Below are 22,883 nucleotides of genomic sequence, written 5' to 3'. Positions count from 1 at the left end.
TCAAATGAATGACTCAAAAAGTCAACTTTAATGATATATAAAGGGCCCTTATATAGACACTCTGCATCAAATAAAGCACCTGAGACTTAATCTAAAGCATGGAGGATTTAGGTTAGATAAAAGTAAAAATTTATGGTCAATGAGAGTTGTTTAACACAGGTATGTATCACAGATTCTTCCTTGGAAACATTAAGACTAAAAGGCTTATATAGCAAAGAGTTTAAAATCATAGACTCTCCATCCAAACTGCCTAAGTTAGATTCTAACTCCTATTAAACTGTGTAGCCCTAGGAAAGTAATTTAACCTCTCTGTGCCTTAGTTTACTCATCTACAAAAATTAGCTAGTAATCACGTTATTATGAATAGAAACCACATGTAAAATCCCTAGAATCGTCCTTGCCATCTCTCTTGAGTACTGGATGCACATTTGCTAGTCTCATCATCTTCTATGGGTAACATATTGTTTGATATGTGGGCAGTAAATGGAGAGGAATAGTGGAGTTATGTGGTTAGAGACATGAGTCACAAATGGTTCATATTCTTGAGGAAGCTCATGAAGTAGTGGAAAAGGTGGTCACAGACACCTCTACATACCATATGGAAGGGAGCTCTGGGAACTGGTATTGAGCATTGCCAGTGTGAAAGTGGACAGACCTGGGCACCATCATTCATGATGAATGAATTAGTGAATTCATCATTAGATCATGCTGTTTCATGGGCAGTGGTGTGGAATCCATAAGTGAAAAAGTGGGTGGGAATTCAGAGCATGGAGAGTCAATGCTGAAGCTTGCTTCTCCCCCTCATGTGCTGCTTGCTTTTCATCATATTGAGACTTGCTATAGTTTACATCAGCCTACATTGAGTGAGTTTTATAAAACTCACTCAAATGTAGATCATTTGTGTGTGTGTGGGGGGGTGGGTGGGTGTTGTAGGATGGTAGGACCAAACAAAAGCTATCCAAGCTCTTGACTTCTGATAATCACTGTAGGTGATACTGTTTTCTCCTTATAATGCAGATAATTATCTCCTTCTTAACTTATAATTAACTACTAGGGACAGGCATATTCTAGAAAATAGCTGTTATAAAAACCAAGACATGAAAAGTAAAATGCTAAAAGCTTCTTTTTTTTCCCCATTGCCCTTCCCATTTCAAACTTCAAAAATGAATACAATCTATATGTAGGCCTTTTTGGTTATGTAGGCATATATAAAAATATCACTATTCAATTAGCACTGCTTCATCTATAAACAATAGTGAATAATATTATCAAAATCTTAATGACAAACTTTTTAGTGTTCAGAAATACAACTGGAACAAATAGTTCCAGAAACACACCAGTGAGTCTATGATTTGGACTCTAACTGAATTGGAGGCTATCGTTGCTGTTTTAAGGTATAGTGTAAACTAGATCACCTTCAAACATGTTGGAAAGAACTGAAACTAGTGAACCTTGATTTTTCACCCAAGAAAAAGCTATTTTCTAAGCATTCTACTGTGAAATTTGCTTACAGCAAGGAAAAAGAAAAGCAAAAATGATTTACCAACTGAATAAACCAAAGCAATTTTACTGTGCGTGCATTCTTAATGCTTAATACAACAATGGGCCGCTTCTCTGCATTGGAGTAAAAGATGGTTTTTTAACATAATGCATCCCCACAAACAAAGGCAAAATATGCAAAGAGAAAAGAAAGAAAATCTAATTGTTACTCCTTACTCTCATATATCTTTTCTGTGCCTTGAGCAGTAGTTCATTGAAAAAGTAGCTTTTTGTGGAGAATAGATATGCAAGGGATAACGAGAAATAAAACTTGACCTTAGGGGATACATAGCACTTACGTGATGAATACCGAGAAAACTGTATAAACATTAAGGTAAAGAGATTCAGAATACATTTTGGCTGGTCCCTAAAACAAAATTTTTTGACTAGGTTTATCCAGATGCTTATATATTCCATAGAACAGTGCATCCATACCGCAAAATGATAACTCCATGTCTTTGATTTTTTTCTCTGCAGCAAAATCATATACAGTTTCTACAATCCAGATCTCTACGTATACCTAGACATTTCTACGCAGCAGTTCAAAAAGATAAAACGCTTAAAACACTAGTGCAAATTAAAAATACGTCTTGATTTAAGTCTTACTAAACTAATGTTTTAGACTCATATTCTCTACAGATCTCTAGAGCAATGGTCCCCATAGAGAGGCACGGTTTGCAGCACTCCCCAGTGTGCACAAAGGGGATTCCCTGGGATCAAGAAACAAAATGTGAGAAGTGCTACTTCTATTCATTCTTGAACTTTAAAAATAGACAGAAATAAAACTAAGCTTTACTAATACATAAAGTGTGGACTGATGTGTGGCCCTTAACGCAGAGGGTGGGACATGGCCCTTTTCTGCACAGTATGGAGGAATCACAAGGGAAAGTTGAGGCTGCAGAGAGTGGGGCATGGCAAGGAAGGTCAGTCTCGCCCTTGCTTGACACACTGTCAACCTATTTCAACTTGTTGCAGTTTTACGTGGATGGTTCTGCTTAAAGGAGTTTATACATTACACCATCTAGTTTTAAACTAACGCTCAAGAAAAGCACAATAGCTTTCAAAAAGTTCTTCGGAACTATTGAGGAAACCCTATTAAGGCAAGAACAGGAAAACAGTAAAAAAATAAATAAATAAGCTGGCACTTCCTCTAACATACATTCTTCACCCACATTATGTGGTAGAAACCATGATGATCTATCAAATGTGACAAGAAGCTGGAAAAAAAATTCAACAATATCAAGTAAACTATGCAATATGGATTTCTGTCCACTATCATTAATGACAAACCCGGCCTCAGCAAAGTTTTGTTCTTGAAATTTTAGCTAATAATAAAAGTGCATTTTAAGGTAATTTATAAATAGATATATATGTATTTATTTACATGTAAATATATATTTATTTAGCAATGGGGAGTTAATTTAAAATTTAGAGACAAATGTTTGATCAACTAGTCAACTGCTTTAGACTAAGTTAGACATTTTAACAATGTGTAAAGTGTTTTTTTTTTCCCACATTTCCTAATGGCATACACAAATATTTTCTTAGATTGGTCAATTCTATTACAAAGAAGGATGTAATTCATTTTTTAAGAGATTTTGTTTATTTATTCATGAGAGAAATACAGAGAGAAGCAGAGACATAAGCAGAGAGAGAAGCAGGTTCCATGCAGGGAACCCGATGTGGGACTGAAACCCGATGTGGGACTTGATCCCGGGTCACCAGGATAGTGTCCTGGACTGAAAGCAGGCGCCAATTTCTGAGCCACCCAGGTGTCCTGGTGATTCATTTTTTTTTTTTAAGATTTTATTTACTTCTTCATGAGAGACACACAGAGAGAGGTAGAGACATAGGCAGAGGGAGAAGCAGGCTCCCTCCAGGGAGCCCAATGTGGGATTTGATCCCAGGACCCTGGGATCATGCCCTGAGCAGAAGGCAGACGCTCAACCACTGAGCCACCCACGTGTCCCTGAAGGATGCAATTTAAATACACATGGGAAAATTGCATGCAAAAAAAAAAAAAAAAAAGAAAAAAAAATTGCATGCAAATTTGAGCATTGAGAATTTGAAATAATATATCAATTTACCTTACGTGGAAAATTCTATTTGAGCCACTCAGGTGCTCCTTGAGTGTTATACTTTTAAAGCTGACAAACTAAATTAAGTTGCTATTGTATTTAGACAAATACCACTTTTACTAGTTTCCAATTCTGTACTTCTGTTTATAGAAGAAGGGACTTCAGGGCACCTGGGTAGTTCAGTGGGTTAAGTGACTGACTCCTGATTTCAGCTCAGCATGATATCAGGTTGTGAGATCGAGCCCCTCATTGCTCTGCACTGGGTGTGGAGCCTGCTTGAGGATCTCTCTCTCTCTCCCTCTTCCTTTGCTTCTTCCTCCTCTCTCTCTAATAAAAGAAATTACTTTTATAACAATGTCAACCAATGCTTATTAAGTGGTGGTTTTAACAACAGTTCTAAGAAATAATATGCTGGGGAATCAATAACATTGATTGTGCTAAATGCTTTGAAGAAAGCAAAATGACTGGCATGACATACTGTATTTAGTTTAGAAGGCTGCATTCTTTGAATATCAAAGTTAAGGATGAGAAAATAAATTTGGCATTCAAGTAAAGTATGCCACAATCTTGGAATTTGGGTATCTTGGAAATTATTTTCATTTTTTTCTCCAATATATTTTATATATTATTAAATTATTAATTCATCTATTTCATGTATTCCATTAGACAATTATGAGAATATTAATTATATGAGGACTTCAAAAATCTTCTCCTCAAATGAAATGACTTCATTTACTTCTCAAATGCCAATAATACATGTGATTTTAAAGCAGAATTACCAATTGTGTTTGACTTGATTCATATGAAATTTGTTATTACCTGCTAAGTATTCACATTTGAACAGTGGGAACCTGTAGCCTAGTGAATCTGGACAAATATTAAAAAGTTAATCATGGATAATTCAGCAATTAAAATTATACATGGTCATTTCTGTCTGACAATTTGTGTGTCAGTGATTATTTCAAATATGTCCCAGAATAACCATCCTCAAGGGAACAGGTTTTATTTACAGTCTTGCTCCAAATTTCTGAACATATCTCTATTAAGTCAAAATGATGACAGAAAGCAACAATTTATCAATTCCTGGATTACGTTCCTGTTTATGGATTGCTCTTACCACAAATAGTTTAAACAAAGATTTGAGTTCTTTTAAATATTGCTGCTTGCTGGATAAATAACAGTATTTTTGAATTTTTCACAAATTCAAAAAAGATCAAGACTGTCAATATTTTTCTGTGGTGATCTCTGATAGGAAGTAATAGGGTATATATTAGCAAACATTTTCCTCCTTTATTTGATGGGATATAAATCTCAGATGAATAAGTTTTCTAAATTTTCAGATATAAATATGCAAACACATATGATAGTTCATTCAAAAGTTGGAGAAAAATGTATCTACCAAAATTTTACCTGGAGAAAAATACTTTCAAGAAATAAATTATTTCTCTATGTGATTACAGGTAGTGTCAATTAGCAGGGCTTTACACAATTAAAAATATCTATAATGAAAGTTTTTGCAAAGATAATGAGTATAAGTAACAGAACATTTCCTCTTTCTTTTTCAATGTGATATTATGACAATTAAATTTAAAGGAACCACAATTAAACTTTGTGTAAACATTTTATTTTGTTAAGTTATTCAGGGATAGTCTTTTAAATTAGGAATGTCTTTTCCCTCACAGCAGGTTATTCATAGCCAATATTTAATTTCACACTTTGAATAATCTAAACTTAAAAGATGCCTAAACAAATTCTTTTAAAAAATAGGGGTCATATCTGTCCTTTCTTCAGTATTAAGTCCCTAACGAATATTACAGTGTATGGCTGATAGTTGGCACTGAAATATTTGTAGAGTAAATATATTATTCTTTTTATTTCTTAATGATTTTATTTATTTATTTATTTATTTATTTATTTATTTATTTATTTATTTTTTATTGATATTATTTATTTATTCATGAGATACACAGAGAGAGAGAGAGAGAGAGAGAGGGGGGGGGGGGCACAGGCAGAGGGAGAAGCAGGATCCATGTAGGGAGCCTGACATGGGACTCGATCCCGGGTCTCCAGGATCAGGCCCTGGGCTGAAGGAGGTGCTAAACCACTGTGCCACCCATGCTGCCCGATTTTATTTATTTATTATTTATTTATTAATTTGAGAGAGAAGAAGTGTTTGGGGGAAGAGTGGCAGAGGGAAAAAGAGAATCTCAAACAGACTCTGTGCTGAGTGTGGAGCCTGACATGGGGCTTAATCTCACCACCCTGGAATCATGACCTGAGCTGAAATCAAGAGGTTGTTTGACCAACTGAGCTACCCAGGCAGCCATAAACTATATTATTCTTATAAAAAAAAATCCAACAGTCACATGATCTTGGACATCTTATGCTTTTCTGGTCCACCTGTCCTTGGTTAAAAGTCTTCAATGGGATATTTTATAGTTATAACTGAGATTCATATATATGAAACACTATGAAAATATAAAAGGAATGGAATACATAACATTACTCCTATCTATGATGCCATTTTCAATATGTTTTTAATGATTTGCCTTTAATTCACATTTCCTTTCTGATTTTCACTCTCTTTCTTCCTCTGGAATTTTGAGCTGTATCTCTAAATCCATTTTTAAAAAATTAGACTGCAAGCTGAGAAAAAATGCTGTTAAAAGAACAAAACCTGACTAAAAAAACAAAACAAAACAAAACAACAACTACAAAACCTGACTAAATATATAGATTAGTCCTAGAGCTTTCTTTAGCTTTGCTTACAGACACACACATACCACACAAACATTAAAGCATGACAGTTTTACGTAATGGCTGGAGAGGTAATCATCTCCTACCAATTGAGAAAGATTGGTAAAAAAACAAACAAAAACAAAATGTGTTGCCTTATTTTAAATAAATAAAAAGATGGCTATTCTACTATATGTTTTTGGATGGTGGCAAAGGGGATTAAAAATGTTTTTCTAGGGATCCCTGGGTGGCGCAGCGGTTTGGCGCCTGCCTTTGGCCCAGTGCGCGATCCTGGAGACCCAGGATCGAATCCCACATCAGGCTCCTGGTGCATGGAGCCTGCTTCTCCCTCTGCCTGTGTCTCTGCCTCTCTCTCTCTGTGACTATCATAAATAAACAAAAATTAAAAAAAAAAAATGTTTTTCTAGGGATCCCTGGGTGGCGCAGTGGTTTAGTGCCTGCCTTTGGCCCAGGGCGCGATCCTGGAGACCCGGGATCGAATCCCACGTCGGGCTCCCAGTGCATGGAGCCTGCTTCTCCCTCTGCCTGTGTCTCTGTCTCTCTCTCTCTCACTGTGTGCCTATCATAAATAAATAAAAAAATAAAAAAAATGTTTTTCTAGACACCTCTATGCTAGTTTTATGTTGATAGTATTTAGTTTTGTTCTATTTTCACTTTTAATGATGTGTGAAATCTTGACCCGCATAAAAATTATACTTACTGTGTTTTTTTTTTTTTTACCCACTAAGAAAAGGCTATTTGTTCTGTATAAGTGTTGCAAATGAACATGCCCACTCCGTAATTCAATAGTGTATTTCATTGATACTTGATAAATGTGGTGCATGTAAAAACCTAAGTAGGTTTGACAGCATTTCTAAGGAAACATGTAAATGTCTTAATAATAATATTTAAATTAATGATGAAGCCTCCAAAAATTAAGAAAATGAGATTCAGAGGCTTAAATGAATCATCAGCTTTCCAGAGAACAAGAGTCTAAGGTGGGATTTGAATCCAGGGTACCACCAATGCCATTGCTTTGTTTATTCAAACTGTAACACCTCACACATTGTGTTATGTTTTGTCAAATAAATCCCCTGAGAATAACCCTGGCTATTTCAAATCCTGTGTTAGTCTGACACATAAAAACACTAAACGTTAATGCTTAGGTTACTAGATGAATGGACGTATTTGAAATAATATTTACATGTAACAATACTCTTGAAAAATCATACCAAGAACAAAGAAGTTTTCAAAAGTAAGTTGACTCTTCTGAAAAATGACTGAACAGTTTGATCACTTAAATCATTAGCAATACCACTTTCTATTTGAATACACTTAAATGGGATTACATTAATTTTTTCTCATTTGTCTTCACAGCCATTTAAATATATTGTTCATTTATCATTTAAAAATAATAACAAATGAATAAATTAATTTTCCAAGTAATTAAATGATTTGCCAAATGCCCCAAAATCTAACGCATATCAGAGCTGTGTCTCTTAATCAATCATTTTATTTCTCCCTATTGAATTAGTGACCCTTAATCTAAGAATCTGAGAATCCCTGAAATTGTATGTATGTCTCTGTGTATGCACTTTTGAGAGAGAAGCTCTATAATTTTCTTAAAAATCTCAATAGATTTGAGAATTCAAATCTTTTAAGAACTATGAGCAACTCTTTTATTAAAAAAAAATCTAAGAGTTTTACGTATTTTTAATTGTTTTTGTTTAGATCAGTTACATTTACAATAATGAATGATATATGACTGCAGTGTTTCTTCAGTGTTCCAGATAGACAGACCCTGTATTTCAAATGCATCTATTGCAATGTCAATAGATTGAACACTACTGAATCATGGGTATTCGATGCTTAAGGTTATTCAAATAATTGGCGTTCTATATACATTTCAGAGTGTGAATTTATTCTTAGAGTTCTCTAGCAAAGCCATCTTAGGCATGCAGGGGACAGGTGAAGAGCACTGCACTAGGAGAAAGGGGTGGTACCTCACAGAAGTGATGATGGTGTTCTCAGGCCATTAATTCTACTCTGAACCCAATGAAATGCAGTCAGTATCCTCCTCACTGGGAGAGGGCTCTGTTTTCATTTCCAATCCATTCCCTCCTATGAGCATCAAGTAGAAACTCTTCCCAAAGCCTCTACTGCCCCCCATGCCAACTCCTGAGGGAGGGAGTTACAGTTTCTGTTTACAAAAATACCAATGCCCCAGACAAATTAAATCAGAATCCTCTCCTCCCTTCATTTTCCCCTATTTCATCACCCCCCAATCAAAACAAACAAAGCAAAAAAAAAAAAAATCAGAATTTGTATAACTCTTTCCTAATTTTTTTTTTTTTAATGGGAAGCCAGGATTAAGAAACATTAGCATAGAATTTTTCTGTTCAGTAAAGCCAACTTAGATAGGTAAAATCCCATGGGAGGTCACTAATATATTTAGAGAACTGGCTGAGCATCCTTCCCAAGTAGGAATTTTAAAGAGTTTATTTTTTCCCATCACCGTTTTGGGTGCAACTAATAGTGGCCTCATTCTCTGGGTTGTCTGTAAAGCTCTTACTAGCTCATCCAGTTGCTGGGCCTGTGTGGACTATGATTAGGCATTTAATAAATATATATAATTTTTAGATCTTCGTGAATGGGAACATCAATTTGATTTTAGCATACTCAACTTTTGTAAAGGATTTAGAAACACTTTTCTGAACAAAAGGGCAGAACTCTATGTTTTATGTAGGGCCACTTATTTTAAAAAGTTGATTATTCCATAACACACACTGATCTATTGCAAACTTGTTCTATCTCATCTGTTTTTTGTCAGGGTGACATGAAGTCCCTCCTCTTCCAAGGTAAAATAGCTATGATAATTTGTTAGCCCTTTTGTTGTCTGGTTATCAAAAGACATGAATGACACTTAGGATTTGAGAGCATGCAAATTATTTCTTAATCTTTATATATTCCCTGTATTGCCAATTAGCCTAAGAAATGAAAAGAGAGGAAAAGCATTATTCCCCAAAAATCAGCATAGATGATAAACGCTTTTTCAACTGCAATTTTGTTTAGTTTTCTATTTTTTTTTTCATTTATAGTGGATATCATTCATGTTGTCCACCATAAAAATAAGTTATCCCTAGGGCATTTCCTTTATCTATCCTAGTTTTAGCCATATCACTCACTGTAACTGCTGAGATTAATGCAGCTTTTCAACCATCTTTAAGCAAGAATATTCAGATGCTTTAGCAGCTGCCCAGCTTCTTAAGAACTCACTAATCCTTTAATCTCCAGACACTTTTTTTTCATAAAAGATTCACAAGCAAAACAAATGCAATATGGATCAAAAAATTTAATCAGAATGCTTAAAATGCAATTACATTCATCAGGGTGTTCTGTTAGGCTGAGTATTAAATCTGGGCTTTATTCAATATCCTCCTTTTATTATAAAGCAATATTTTTCCACTCTGTAAACCATCTGATCCCTAGGCTAATGTCCTCTCTGCTAAATATTAAAAAGAGAGAGTAGTATGAAAAATGAGCTGGAGAAATATTTCACTTATTTCAATGGAAAAAGTTCAAATCGGACTTTCTGAAATCTTGTCTTATAAATGACCCGGTAATTTGACCACCTGGAATTCTAAAGTTTCGCTTTCAAACAGTAGCTACAGGAATCATTATCCTACTTTAAATGTCAAAGGTGTATCCTCCTACACACCTCCTCAATTGAGTCGACAATTTGAATTTGAAAATAACAGTCTCTTGTTACAAATTCAGTAGTTGCAATGTTTAAAGGGAATGCTGGTTTCTTCATGAAAGCAGTGGTCCCACAATTTTTTTAAAAAGTCCATCTTGATTCTATTTCTCCAATTTTCTATTTCACATCTCATAGCATTCAACTGCAGCAATAGCTTTGAAATAAAGAGCTGTCCAGCACAGCATGATTTGAAACAGCTGGCTGCTTCTTTTAAGTCTATACCCTAGCTATAGCACAGTGGTTGGAGTTTTGTAAGACATATGGAAGTTAAGTGAAGCAGTGGAGGGAGTTCAGGGATTTCCTCGACAAATCCCTCCATGGAGTAAGAGAACCTTACTCAAAGATGCAGATGCACTAAGGCCTTCTGCTTTGCTTATATTTAGTATATTAGTATATTAGTACTATTTGTAAAATTTGTATAAATGGCCCAACTATGCACAGAGACAGTTTTACCTATTTTCCTTCCACAAATGACTTCTGCAAATGAAAAACAAAAATAACTCTTTCAATTCTAATTTTCCCACATTAGGTGAAAACAGAAGCAACTGATTGATGCATCATCCTTTAATCAGTAATCACGATTATTGCAATAATGTTAAAATCTATTATATATAACTTATTTAGTTGCCACTTACTATGCTCCCAAGTGATCCCGCATGAAGACACTCCAAGGACTGGCAAGGGGATTCAAGTGGCTCAGTGCACAACCTTCTGTGTATTCTCTAAAGGCTGGGAAACTGCCACAGACAAAAATACTTATAGAACAAAAGCTCCTGTGACTGGCAGTAGTAGTTTTGTTTTTTTAAGTCTTCCTATGTGTCAGGCTCAAAGTGCATTATTTTATATTTCGTCTTCCTAATAGCATTATGGTGTTGCTCAGTGTTCAATATAAGCATGTCCCATTTACACTTCTTTGGCTATGATATACGTGGTTACTATAATTACTCATGTGACAGATGAGGAGACTAAGAACTAGAGAGGTTGTATACCTTGTAGAAGGTCATAATGGCAAGTAAGGGATGGAGCTGGGCTTCAAATGCAGGCTGCATGACCTAAGAGCCCTTGCTGTTATTTTCCAGACTAATGCTGCCTTCTTTTTTTTTTTAATTTTTATTTATTTATGATAGTCACAGAGAGAGAGAGAGAGGCAGAGACACAGGCAGAGGGAGAAGCAGGCTCAATGCACCAGGAGCCCGACGTGGGATTCGAACCCGGGTCTCCAGGATCGCGCCCTGGGCCAAAGGCAGGTGCCAAACCGCTGCGCCACCCAGGGATCCCCTAATGCTGCCTTCTAACATCAGCCTGTATCCTAGATTAAATTCTCTATCTGGTTACAAGGTATTTTGAAAAACAGTTTGAAATTTTATCTCCCTAATATTAGGCTCAACAGGTAAACCCTCTAGAAATCTGACTCTGGATAAAGTGGACTTCTTTCTGTGTAGAGGGTGCACCCCCTTGGGTCATGTACAGGATAGGCCATGAGCAGGCACAGTGTAGCCCAGACAGCACAGGAAGAAACAGAACAAAATATTTGCAAGCAGTACAGTATGACAAGAATTTTCTCTCATACGGAGATTGAAATTGAACGTTGAATCATGACCTGGCCCCTAATCTAGCCTAAGGATGTAAGATGCCACAAGTTCAGGATTTCTTGCCTTGTGGGTTTCTTAAATCTGCAGGCTGCATTCACTACCTGCCTTTTTAAGAACTGGGGAGTATTTGTGTCCTTGCATACTATTGTTTTGCTTCTAGGTTGTTCCAAAGGTAAACTGAAGGGAGAGCAATCATGAGCCTTATCATAGTTGTTAGTCTTGTAATATTATGAACATGCATTTGTCTTTGTGGCCAATCCTGGATAAACATATGCAGAGAAGAACCCAGTGGGTTAGGGTTAGGCACCTGGAAGTCACCCACAGAATGTAGTATATTCTCTGAACTCTTCTAGAGATTCCAAATGCGAAGGTCAGCCAGGAGTAGTACATGAGTTACAAATGCATCAAAGTAAATCAGTAGTTTATCAGCTGGCATGCTAACTAGCAGATGCTCAGCTGAGCTTGACATCTGTCATACTTTAGTTTTTATAGTACATAAATTTACCTCGAAATAAGTGATTGGTATGACATTGAGCAAATCACAAGTAAAATGATTTTTTCCCAGGGTCCCTGGGTGGTTCAGTTGTTAAGCATCTCACTCTTGATTTTAGCTCAGGTCATGATCTCAATCCTGAGATCTAGAGCCCCTCCTTGGGCTCTGGGCTGGGAGTAGAATCTGCCTAAGATTCTCTTTCTCCTTCTGCCCATCTCCACCACTTATGTGCCCTCTCTCTCAAATCAACAAACCAACCAACCAATCAATCAATCAACCAAACAAATAAAAGGATTTTTCTCAGCAGATAATGTTCACGTTTTCTGCATAGTCCAATAATTCTCACATTAACCTATTTCTAAATATCCTTGCTAATTCTTAGCCTATAAAAAATGTAATTAGTGGTACATAAGCCACTAATCAAAAGTACAATTTTCTTTTTCTCTGTAGGAATATGGAATACAGATATTTTCCCTATAAATATCGGCATGGGAAAAAGTGTGTACATATTATCTATCAACCAATTCAGGGCAATTCTGATAGCAAAAATACACATTAATGACTAACAGTGAAAAAACAAGTATTCTGAGCAAACTGAAACATATGGCCACCATATTTATAAAGTACTAGAGAAGAATTTGTATTATTATTGTATATAATTCAAAATTTGTAATGTAATTCCTACTTCTTCATTACAATGGATTAAAGCAATTTTAATAAAACAATGCAATTGCTGAATTATTATAGTAATAACATAGAATAACTATTTTCTATCCAATGTTTAATTATCAAAATGGACATATATCTTGAACTAAGATTCCTTTAAAATAGGCATATGGTACTATCTCTTAGATCTTCTAAGTATGCCTTTATAGAGATTTTTAAAGTTAGTTATTATTATTGCTTTAAGAGGATGCAGCAACTTAATCATTATTTTTATGTTCTTTTTAAAAGTCGAGATATTTACTTTTTATTCTCAATATGCTAAGTTACTAAGATCTTATTTATAAAGATAAAAGCATACATAGTCTCCGAATGACATTTTTATTAAGGTCATCTTTCTACACTGGCATTCCAAAAGAGTATAACCAAAATATAATATCCTATGGCATAGCAAAGTGCAAATATAAAGAAGGTGGAGAGTAGCACATTCTATGCACAAACAGCATATATTGGTTTAATAATGACTGCAAGGGAAAGCTATAAAATATTCTAATAAAAGTTTCTCCATGTGGCTCAGCTTACTCATTAACCTCTTGCTATGTTGTTCAATAATATATCCAGAGTTGACCAAATTCTCTCAAGGGTATTCCTGGAACTGTAATATTTATGCTACTAACATTTCTATCTTCCACCTAAGCTCTAAGCTTCCATCACAGTTTTCATAAAATTATGTATTTGTTCACTGATAGTTGCCAGTTTTTAATTACCTTCCCTTCCCATTTAAGTTACAGTGATAAGCAGCAACTTGTCATATTAATAATTACCCTCTGGGGATTCTAGAATGCTTTGTCTAACTCTGTGCTGAAATTTTGTTATGTGTTGAGGCTGAGTTTTGAGTCCTTTCACTGCAAATTTATATTCACTTATTCTCTAAGCAGTGATAAAAAATTATTCACCTGACATATGTATTTATTTATTCAAAAAAGGTGAGAAATTGCTCCAAGGATTACAGAGAACACTAACATAAATACAGTTTATTCTTACTCTCAATTAAACATATAATCAAGCAGAGGAGAAAGATAATTACAGACAACTTCAAGTATTAAATAATATTTGAAAGAACAGGTACAGCTTTCTACAGGCAATCAGAAAACAGAAAGGATTTCTGATTGGGGCAAGCTAAGAAGACTTATCAATAAGCCGACAATTGTGAGAGATGGAGTAAAAGATTATTTTGGAGGGTAGCACTGTCATGGCTGAAAAGCAGAAAGAATAAGGTGTTTGAAGATGGCATTAATTCATATGGCTGAAAATATAAATTTATATGTATATTAATTCATGTTAAATAATGAATGGGCCAGTTCACAGTTCATAATCAAGAGTTCAATATTCTTTTTTTAAAAATATTTTACTTATTTATTTATTCATGAGACATAGAGAGAGAGAGGCAAAAATACAGGCAGAAGGAGAAGCAGGCTGCCTGCGGGGAGCCTGAAGTGGGACTCAATCCTAGGACCCCAGAATCATGAGCTTAGAGCCAAAGGCAGATGCCTAATACCTAAGCCACCCAGGCATCTCAAAGAGTTCAAGATTCTTTCTAGACAGGTAGTATAGCACTATTTAAACTTATTTTCTCTTTTCTTCGAATTGCAGCATATTTACAGCTAAGTGATAATAGCAATTATATTAGGATTCTGAAGACTGTAGATTCTGACATGTTCCCAAATATATTCATTAGGTTTAAGGAAAGATACTTGGAACTTATACTCAATACGGTTCCAGAACTGTGGCTAATCTTAAATTGTTTCAGAGACTCATTGAAAATAATTTATTTCAGAATTAATCAGCCTGCAGTATAACTGATAACAGATAAAATGGCATACATCAAGTTTTGAAAAAAAATTTATAAAGATATACAAAAATTGATCAGAGAAAATGGGACTCAGTAAGAAATTAAAGCTGTAAAGAAAATTCACGAATGAGAGCACCCATCAGATAATGTGAACTAATAAAGCAAACCATGATTTCAAGATCTACAAAGAAAATAATTTATCCAATGAAATAAATGTGGTAGGGAAAAAAAAGCAAGATAGAAAAATTGTATGTCAAAATATGTTCAGAAATTAAACTGCCTTAATGCAGTTCAATCAAGAAAATAATTTTAACATCCACACTAGGTCAAAGGAGCAGAAATAAAGCATCTACTGGGTCATCAAAGTTATGTGGTCCAATTATTTTGAACCCATTATAATATTATTCTTTGTTAAACTAGAAGCCCTTGCTTCTTTTTCATGTTTATATTAACAAGATTTACCACAAGTTTTAAAGTATGTTAAATAGGAAATACATGTGTGTTGAATAACTGGTTATGGTAAAACTGAGCCTTGTGCATAAACATAAAATGTTCATATTTATCAGAATCGCATTGCATCTCATAGGTACTTAAGAACGCGTAACAGTGCCTGGGCGGCTCCATCAGTTAAGCTCTGCCTTCAGCTAAGGTCATGATCCCAGGGTCCTGGGATCTAGTTCCACATTGGGCTCCCTAGTCAGTGGGGAACCTGCTTCTCCCTCTCCCTCTGCTGATCCCTCTGTCAAATAAATGAAAATCTTTTTTTTTTTTTTTTTAAGTGCACATAAGATGGCCTCTTCTGAAAGATGCTTTTGGTCTTACTGTGATGAGAGGTGAAAAAGCAAACAAGGTACATGCATTAAATAATTAGAATACAGCAATTTCAAAATCAATTTCTTGAGAATAGTTTCTCAACAGTTGTTTTTGTCATGATTCTTGTTGTTCTTGTTTTCATCAAAAGCAGACGAGATATGACCAGAGGCTAAGCAGTCTACATTTTATTGTTTGGAAGCACTCTGGATATTATCTACCTTGTTAGGTGATTTTTTTTTTTAACCTTTGTTAGGTGATTTTATTAAGCCTGAAAGAATATGTGTTGATATTCTCTGTTTTAGTCACATTTTGTGAAATAGCCACACAAAACAATTAAAAATATTAATAAGCCTTAGCATACATTAAACTATTGCTTTCTTTATATGTTACTTTCATTCGGTATCCACTCAAGTGCTTGCACTCTGGTCTAGGCCCTCATCATTTTCTTTTGAGTCTTCAATACCTCCAATATCTTCACATTTAGTTTCCTGATTACTAACAGATTAATCATCCAAAACGATTATTTTCCATACATCACTCCCTGCTCAAGTCATGGAAAACCTCTCTGATTTCACTAAGGAAACCGTAGTGAGGGATATATTTAAACAGTCTCTTAATGACTCAGGGACAGTATTATACATTTTCATATAGAGAAGATGATAGAGATTATCCTGAATCTATACTGACTCTTGCCTTAAACAGAAAAACCCTACGCTACGTAAAATCTTTGACGTTGCATTTGAAGAGCAGGTTCAGTAACAATGATCTTCACCAACTGCTGTGCATGGTACAATAGACAACACTTTGTCATTGGCATCACTAAGTAATCTATCTACTCTTCAATGAACAAAGTTTTCACTTATTTTATTTTCTGATAACCTACATTTATTAAGCTTACCTAAATAAATGAAAACAAAAACAAAACAAAATGTTTCACTCTTTCTCCTTGAGATCCTACCATTTGCTGCAAGACATTAAGCTTTTCTTAGCTCATTACTATCTAAAGAGACAGTGAATTGCATGACTCCTCTGGTGGCTAGATTCAGATAAAATAAAATAAAATAAAAATAAAGAAATAAAAAATAGGGGACCAATACCCTCGGCCACTGCTGGCACAGTGTCCTAACTTCCTAAATTCTTAATGTAACTGCTGTTGACTTAATAGTCTTGTCAGCACAGCTGACTGTTGGGTCTAGTGGTGTTTTCCTTCCACTGTCATTCTCTTCTCTGCTTGAAGAGACAGATTTTATTTCTGAGGGTGATATAAAGAATAGTTTTAAGTAGGCCAGCCTCTGAGACTCCACAAAGCTCCTGGATGATTTGATTTGGGGTTGGGAACACAAACTAGGTCTTCACATAACTGTTTGTGTGAAAGAGACTGAACCACCCACAGATTTTGCTCTTTTCTTATGTTTTGATTTTTTCCATTCACTTACTTGTACTCCATCAATATGTTGACAGGTTCAAAGTGAGAAGTTTATGTTGCCTTCATTTTTTTTTTAAATTTATTCATGATAGACATAGAGAGAGAGAGGCAGAGACACAGGCAGAGGGAGAAGCAGGCCCCATGAAGGGAGCCTAACGTGGGACTCGATCCCGGGACTGCAGGATCGTGCCCTGGGCCAAAGGCAGGTGCCAAAATGCTGAGCCACCCACGGATCCCCTGTTGCCTTCATTTTAATTGGGAGTCTATTTTCCCATTTTAGGTCAAGGCCTTTACTCTAAGGTGACATGAATGATAGTCCATAATCCTATTATTTTTACTTTATCTCAATTTGTCAACATGCATATAAAGGAGGACAACAAAGACTCAATAATACATAAACCAGTAGTCACAATGACTCAAAAAGGAGTCATCTTCCTCTATGCGTTTTGTTGTGTGTATTTGAGAGGGAAGCTTTGATTCATTGAGCTTACACCTCTGGGAGAAAAAAAAGGTAGATCTTATCCGCCAAAGAAACAATGGTAAGGGTTTTCTGAATTTTTTCAATTTGTACCTTGAGAATATAAATTATTTAAAACAACAAAAAATCAGCCTTAGACCTGGATTTTATGAAACTAGAAATCCATCTCCGTGAGGAGACATAGAGATGATGGTAGAGTAGTTTTATTATCTATAAAATCTAGGAGTCTACAGTTACAAGCTCCAATTTATTAGGCAGGAAAAATAACCCTTTAGATGATATTCTAATATTATCTTCTGTGTGTTTTGTGCACTTAAAATTTTAAATGAAAAAAAATAAAATAAAATTTTAAATGAATAGTTCATTGAAATACACATAGATGAGTGAAAAATTATAAATATATACCTCATAAATTTCTCACAAGGTAAATCACTTGTTTAGTCACTATCTAGTTAAGATATAAACACTGTCAGTGCCAGTTCCTTTTTATCCCTTTGGCATCACTATAATCTCATCTTTCAAAAGGTGTTCATCATCCTGACTTCTAGAAAGCACTGATTAGTTTTACTGTGAATAAACAAAATCATGTAAATGAATGATAGAGTTTGGATGCTTTAGCCGTTCTCTTTCATTCAGCATTGTCTTTGTGAGATTCAACCACAGTGTACTGAGAACAGCAGTTCATTTACTCTTATTTGCTATATAGTATTCCATGGTACGTCTACACCAAAAGTAATTACTCCATATTTCTACTGATTGAAATTTGAGTTGTAGCCAAATAATGCTGCAATTTACATTCTTGAACTTGTCTTTTGGTAGACATAAAACAGATATAGATGTAAATACACATCTAGTTAAAGATATAATACATGAGAGGCATATTTTACCACTATGTTGCTCCTGCTAAACAGTTTCCCAAAGTGGCTAATTTCTTTTAGGCAGTGAGAGCCCAGAGCTGTGTAGTTTGGAAAATGCTTTTCATTGTATTACTTTTCTGACTTCTAGCTAGTTTTGCCATTTCTTCCTAGTCTGAAGGAAAGAAAGTAGATTCCTAGAGACAGGAAGGCCATATTTTCATGGTCTATCTCATTTTTCCCAAAATATTTAAATTTAATATAACAATTATTAATAGAACCATTTCTATTTCATTAACATGTGAAACTAGATTCTCAACAATGTGATGGAAAACAAAGTAGAGGAAGAAACAATTTAAGAGCATTACTTGGTGTTGCACTGTTGACAAATTTAGATCTCAGAGCAATCAAAATTGTTTAATGAAGATATTATGTATACATTTCAGCATTCAGATTTTTGAATCATCTATATTAAAAATATACTGGTATATGGTTGCCAGGTGTCATTATATGGAAAAGCCTTTATTTTATTCTGAGTTTATGTTCTTTTCATTCTTGTGTATGAGTGTGTGAAATATTTTTTCTCTAATAGTACTTGCCAATTGATATTTTTAGCATTCTTCCTTGACAAAATAAAAAGTTGGCAACCTTACTTCAGTCCCTCCAATTAAAAGAAAAAAAATTGCTAGCCCATAAAAACTAAAAGTCTGGGAAGTGTTGCTATAAAGAACCCTTTAAATCTGTACGTATATCCTGAATTTCAGCTCCTAAAAAAACCTCTCATCCTAAAACATCTTCATAGCAGACTCGAAGAACAGTTGCTATAATACATTTTATATGACATAGTCTTTTGCTAGAATAACTTGAAACTTACTTTTTTTTCTTCCTCCAGTTTTTCTTTAGCATAGTTTTTGAATTTTAATCAAAACATAAAAATAGCGAGTAAAAGGAAAAACAGAAAAGCCAAATTGGAATAAAAACAAATGGAAATTTAATAAGCCTCAGCATCTTCTGAGAAATAAATTAAAACATTTTTTCAAATACATTAGTTGTCAAATTTTAATATAATTAATTTACCTGAAACTGTTTCATTTGGGTAGCCTATTATAAAGGTAAATGTGAGATTAAAGGTTAATGTTTTACACATTATGATAAGCATCTCAAGGGGGTAAAATAATTATCTAAAGGGAAGGAATGTGAAGCTCCTGCACTCTTCACTATAGGGAAATATGTGTATTTATTACTGTAGGATTAGCATACATGGGTAAGAAACTCATGACAATAAATCCTTTGTCATCAGGGCACCTGGGTGGCTCAGTGGTTGAGCATATGCCTTTGGCTTAGGTCGTGATCCCTGGGTCCTGGGATCAAGTCCCACATTGGGAGCCTGCTTTCTATGCCTATGTCTCTGCGTCTGTGTCTCTCACGAATAAACAAATAAAATCTTAAGAAAAATAATCCTCGGTCATCTGTTTATGGAAAACGGTGAATACCTCTAGGACTGAGAAGATGCAATTAATGGAGGTCATGATCAATGTAAGTGTGCTTAATTACTTCTGTAATTTGAAGGTATGCATGTGTTTTTTTTTTATGCATGTGTTTCTTGATGTAACACATACAAATACCCATCTCTAGACACAGCTGCAGTTAAGTTGCGCACATCTATATTGTTATTAGGGGAATAAGGCTGAGGGGAGCAGGGAAAGTGAGGGGAAAGAAAGGGAGAGAGAAAAGAGGACAGAACATATAGTCATGTGGAAACCAACAGATTGAGGGGTGGGAAATGAAGAAAGTTGGCTGATGCACATGCAAGGTGAAGCAGTAAGCTAATTCGGGAACAGAATAATCACTTGCTCTTCTGGTACCATGACTAATTGCATAACAAAGGTTATCATCTGTTTTGATTCTCCACTGCTGTTAGCATATAAAAATATATTCAATAGATATACTTTGCTAAATGTGCAATCCAGAACTTACGAGGTTGATAGTTAAAACAATTTTTTTTAGAGTCTAATCAAAATAAAATCCTTAGTAGAACTTAACTTAGATCATTTTGTGCTAATTTACCAAGATTCTTCACAGAGTTAAATAAGGAACACAACTAACCAAAACTGAGCATGGAGGGTTAACAACATCACAGTTCTCAAAGGGGCATTTTTTTCCCTACCAGCCATAAGAAACTTGGTTGGCATTTTATTTGTTAGCTATGACAAAAACCTAGCTGTATAGTTGCATAGGATAGGTGTTAGATAGAACATAGAAATATACTTCCGGGGATCCCTGGGTGGCGCAGCGGTTTAGCGCCTGCCTTTGGCCCAGGGCGCGATCCTGGAGACCCGGGATTGAATCCCACATTGGGCTCCTGGTGCATGGAGCCTGCTTCTCCCTCTGCCTGTGTCTCTGCCTCTCTCTATCTCTCTCTCTCTATGACTATCATAAATAAATAAAAAAAATTAAAAAAAAAGAAATATACTTCCTAGTATAGTCTGGTATGCTATGATTCCCATATTCCAAATAGACAATGTATCTTTCAATGCAATGATAATGTTGCCTTCCATCTCCCTCAAAGACGTGCTATAATAAATTCAATTACAATAATCAATCAAAACTATAAACTCACTGAGTTATTCAGCAAGCACTAAAATCTAAATGAACAACCATTGTTACACAGTTCTTCATCCATTCCCTTGAAATCTCTTGCTCTAGACAGTCTTCTGATAGGCATAGTTCACAAATATATAATGATGCTAATTTATAAGATATAACTCAATCATCATTTCCCTGTCTAGTTCTCACATTATCTAACCTTTGTCAAATTACAAATATATTTGGATTCACTATATTTTAGGTTGAGTTTCATTACTAGTCTAATATACCTATTCATTTTGTAAACTTAGATGATAAAATTATCCAGGTAAATGTCTATTAAAAAAAAAATCATGCTGGGGATCCCTGGGTGGCTCAGTGGTTTGGCGCCTGGCTTTGGCCCAGAGCGTGATCCTGGAGTCCCGGGATCAAGTCCCGCGTCAGGCTCCCGGCATGGAGCCTGCTTCTCCCTCTGCCTGTGTCTCTGCCTCTCTCTCTCTATGTCTATCATGAATAAATAAATAAAATCTTTAAAAAAATAAAAAAATAAAAATAAAAGAATCATGCTATGTGTGATTAAGTTTAGTATTAAAGCTTCCCAAAGTGAATTTTAAATATGCTTTAAATTTATAAAGCTATGTCTTCCTTTGTAAAAAAATAAAAAAAACCACAATTAATCCCGACTTTCTAGGGAAATATTCTCTGGGTTTTATGATAGGAATAGGGAGTGGTGACTTGGTTTGTGAATTGAATTGCTCAGGATTTCACATTGCCTATAAAAGCTGAAGGCAAGGATGATGCAAATGACATATGGAATTAGCACTTTACATACCTAGACGTGATCAGTTCTATAAGACCCACTTCTTCAATGTGCAATAAGCAGAAATGGTTAACAATAATGTATAAGAAATGCAAAATATTTGTATCAATTCCTTGTCCTATTTGTGTAGATGAATCACAAACCAGTAATTTATTTCAAACATTCAATGTAGATGGTAAGACAAATTGAAGTTGTTGATGAAATCATTACACTTCTCCTATAAGTTTCTATAATTGCATAAGAATATAACCACCATTTATAAAAGGCCTCTTTGCATTCATCCTAAATATTTATCACTTATCAAAAATCAAATTTGATTCTGGAAGCCTGTGTAAGAAAAGCCATCAGCCAATTTCTATTATAAGTCACAAACTTTCATGAATTATAAGGAAAGGATGCATGGTTGTATGGTGTTAGACGTAGGAAAAAGAGAAGATATTGTCTTTCACTCTTTGTAATTTGACTCGATTTGTGCTTTTTAATTACTCCAATTATTTTCTAATAGTTCAACATTATTCTGATTAATTTCTAGCTACAGGGTCTTCAAAAGATAGTTATAAACCTAACTCTCTGAAATTGCTGCTTTCTTCGTTTTAGCAAGCACCAAGAAACTCATAAAACAAGTTTATTCATGTCAAATTTTAGATTAAAAACAGATTGCTCCTTTTATGTGATAACAGAGTTGAAGCAAAATGAAGTCACCTCAATTATCATTATCTCTGGGTTTTATTGTGCACTATCCATCTAAGATAAATAATTACCTAGGCCTTATAACTTGCAAGCAATTCACACATTTAAAAGTCTGTAATTTTCTACATTTCTGCCCCCTTGCTGGCACAATTAAAGTTTATTGACAGTAAATATTGTAAATTTCTATTTTTTTCCATAGAAGTCCTTAGTGCTAAGTAACTGATAGTTGAGTTTCCAAATTATAAAAATTTTAAGAAAAATAGGAATATTTATGAATATGTCATCACTAGCAGAGTGTTAGGTTCTATGATAAATAGATTTGGGGGATCCCTGGGTGGCGCAGCAGTTTGGCGCCTGCCTTTGGCCCAGGGTGCGATCCTGGAGACCCAGGATCGAATCCCACGTCGGGCTCCCGGTGCATGGAGCCTGCTTCTCCCTCTGCCTATGTCTCTGCCTCTCTCTCTCTCTCTCTCTCTCTCTCTGTGACTATCATAAATAAATAAAAT

At 35.0% G+C, this 22,883-nt stretch overlaps 1 protein-coding gene across 8 annotated transcripts in view; it reads right to left on the bottom strand.

Annotated features, from left to right (window-relative positions):
• ERBB4 (erb-b2 receptor tyrosine kinase 4) overlaps positions 1-22,883 on the bottom strand; it is a 1,106,505-nt gene that overhangs the window by 412,151 nt on the left and 671,471 nt on the right. The gene's annotated exons all lie outside the window — the stretch shown is intronic.

This window comes from Canis aureus, chromosome 36 (genome assembly GCF_053574225.1).
Source record: "Canis aureus isolate CA01 chromosome 36, VMU_Caureus_v.1.0, whole genome shotgun sequence".
Taxonomy (NCBI): domain Eukaryota; kingdom Metazoa; phylum Chordata; class Mammalia; order Carnivora; family Canidae; genus Canis; species Canis aureus.
The sequence above is the reverse complement of the archived record's forward strand: the minus strand, read 5'-3'. Positions and strand labels throughout refer to the sequence as shown.